We start from the raw sequence: 3,136 nt of genomic DNA on the forward strand, positions 1-3,136 counted from the left end.
GAAGGTTCAAATTCTTTCCCCAAAACACATTCAAATAAGCAGGTCATAGAGTGACCCTCTGTCCGATGATTGTCCTGATTTCTGGTGTCCCTCAGAATTTACTCACAGGAGTGCAATCCCACCACCTATGATGACAAAACCCTCTGGAGTTGTACCCCCTCCAACAAAGGGAGGATGTGGTCTTGGAGTTACAATTCAGGTAGACCGGAGTCAAAAACCACCTGTGAAAAACTTTTAATGAATTTCCACGTACATTAGCTGACACCATCTTGTTTAGATGACCAGATTTTTTTGTCCACTGCAAGGGATCAATTGAGGGCTGATCCAGAGATTTATTTTGCAATGGACATACTAATAGCTCCCACAGAACCTTTCTTCCCACTGGTCCATCTCCTTCTTCCAAAGTGCCATCTCAGCTGTCCAGCTGTCCAGCTCTTCTTTCCAAAGCTCTGGTTCCTCTTTCAAAACATTCCTGATGCTCTCAAAGAGATCTGTGACCTTCTTCCAGAGCTTCATGTTTCGCTCCCACAAAATGGTGTTTCGTCCATCTGTGCGCTTGGAGAGCTCCCTCTTCTTTTGCCAAAATGCCACCAGCTTCTCTTTCCTGAACTTGTTTTCCTTCTTGAGCCTCTCAATGGCATCACCCAGAGCCTTCTCCTTGCTCTTAAAGTCTTCAGTCTCCTTATCCATCAGGTCCATTTGGCTCCAGAGTGCCCACTTGCGATTCCTCAAAAAGAGAGATTTGCATTGACATTGACATACGCAATTCCCACTCCCCCACTACAGATCTAGAACTAGTTGCTGAAATTTAAATAGAAAAAACAAAATAAATTCATCATTCCATTTTACCTATTGCATTTATATCCTATGCTTCTCAAGGTTCCTTATCTATGCTCAAGAAAGAAAGAAGAAAAGGTAATGGACAGTTTAACCCAGTCAAAGCAAACTATAGGGTGCAGTACTCATCTCACTTCCAGGCCAAGGGAGTCAGCATTTGTCCACAGACAGCTGTCCAGGTCATGTGTCCAGCATGACTAAACTGTTTCTGGTGCAATGGAACACCGTGATGGAAACCAGAGTGCACGGAAATGCCGTTTACCTTCCCGCCGCAGCGGTACCTATCTATCTACTTGCACTGGAGTGCTTTCGAACTGCTAGGTTGGCAGGATCTGGGACAGAACAACAGGAGCTCACCCCATTGCAGGGATTCGAACCACCGACCTTCTGATCGGCAAGCCCAAGAGGCTCAGTGGTTTACACCACAGTGCCACCTGCATCCCCCTATGTTCAAGTACAGCTGTGGTGGCTAACCCTTTTTTGATTAGAAAGCCACATAACAGCCCACTTGAATAGTTTCAACCAGCCATCCCCAACCTGCAGCCCTCCAGATGTTTTGGCCTACAACTCCCATCATCCCTGACCACTGGTCCTGTTAGCTAGGGATGATGGGAGTTGTAGGCCAAAACATCTGGAGGGCCACAGGTTGGGGATTCCTGGTTTCAATCAACAACCTCTTTGCAAAGGCAAAGAGGAATGAAGTCCTGCTACAAGCAGCCAGATCCACGACAGGTGCTGGGGGAGTGGGGCTGGCCCTTCCTTGGACTTCCTAGGGGGTGGGATCATCATCTCACACCCCACACCAAACACCAGCTGCAACACTATACTCCAATAAATATAACCTGTTCACACCTGCTAGGGCCTCTTGAGTCTTCCTTATGGCTGTGTTGACAAGTGACTCTTGGAAGCAGGGTGTTTGAAGATCACAGATCAGAGGCTCCAGGTGTCATCTATGTCAGCCTGGTGACAGCCTGTGTCATAGTAGGTCACTGGTAACTCAGCACTGGAGCACTGTTGGTCAAAAGGATAGTGCCCAAAACCACCCAGGGACGTTGGGAGCCCAGTGTTTTTTTCTGGAGCTGCCTCACCCTATGTCAGGGACTGGGCAGAAGACTGGGAGAAAACAGTAAAGACCTGATGAAGAGAGCACAGCAGAGGTTATATTTTCTGAGAATCCTCCGGAAAAATAACCTCTCAAAGGACCTGTTGATGTCAGAGTAGAAACAACTGTCTACCATTAAATTATATTTTATATATGAGATTAACTAAATCTATTGGATCTAGGTTTAAAAACAAAATGATAATTTGCTTGGAAAAGTTTTATTTTTAATGAAGTAAGTGGAAGCAGAAGGCGTGAGGAGTCCATAGCAGAATGAAAAGATGTTATAAAAAATTAATGTTGTCTGTTTAATATGCATTTGTATGAAAAAAACCTTAATAAAAATATATATATATATATAAAAAAAAAACAAAGGACCTGTTGATGGCATTTTACCATTGTACTGTTGAGAGTGTATTAACTTATGGTCTGTGTGTGTGGTTTGGGAGCTGCACGGTCAGGGAAAAAACAATGCTGTCCAGGGTTGTAAAGACTGCGGAGAGAATAATTGGGTGCACTCTTCCCACCTTGGATCAAATCTATGCTTCCAGGTGCCATAAGAAAGCTGCAGAGATAGCGCAGGATAGTGCGCACCCCGGAAATGATCTCTTTCAGCTTCTGCCTTCTGGAAGAAGGTACAGAGTTATAAAGACTAGGACTAGCCGCCTGAGAAACAGTTTCTATCCAAATGCGATTTTGGTTTTAAATGCAGTGTAATGTAGTCTATGTGGGAGTATATTGTATTCAATTATGGGGTATCAGAGTTTTTAGGGGACTAACCAGGCTGGGATAGCTGGGATAGCAGGCTTGTTGGTTTTTGAATGTCTGATGTAGATTTTTTTCAATTTCGTTGTTCTGTATGGGACAATGACAATAAAGATTATCATATTGAATGGTGGAGATCACCTCCCCAGTCTGACTCTTCCAGAGGAGGAGGAGACAGTTTAGATTTATAACAAAGGTTTGAGGGAGCTCACAGCTCAGAGGCAGGTGAGGGGGAAAAGTTGGGAAATAGAGAGGCGGAGGAGGAGGAAGCACCGGAGGGAGGCAACAGCTGATGGACATAGTGTTTTTAGAAAGCATTCCAGACCCTCCATCTCCCAGACCCTAGCGAGCCTTGAAAGTAGGAGAGCAAAGAGCTCAAAGGTAGAGAGCTACAACAAAATGCAGCACCTGTGGTAGAGACGTTGAGCTTGACGA

At 44.9% G+C, this 3,136-nt stretch overlaps 1 long non-coding RNA gene across 1 annotated transcript; it reads right to left on the bottom strand.

Moving 5' to 3' along the window:
• Positions 1–218: 218 nt before the first annotated feature.
• LOC309357294 lies at positions 219–2,834 on the bottom strand. Its single transcript, XR_014163057.1, has 3 exons — positions 2,315–2,834; positions 1,690–2,040; positions 219–727 (listed from the first exon to the last, which is right to left on the bottom strand). It is a non-coding gene; the product is annotated as an uncharacterized lncRNA (long non-coding RNA).
• Between the last annotated feature and the right edge of the window lie 302 nt (positions 2,835–3,136).

The sequence above is a fragment of the Podarcis melisellensis genome (assembly GCF_964234715.1).
Source record: "Podarcis melisellensis genome assembly, chromosome: 14".
Lineage (NCBI taxonomy): Eukaryota > Metazoa > Chordata > Lepidosauria > Squamata > Lacertidae > Podarcis > Podarcis melisellensis.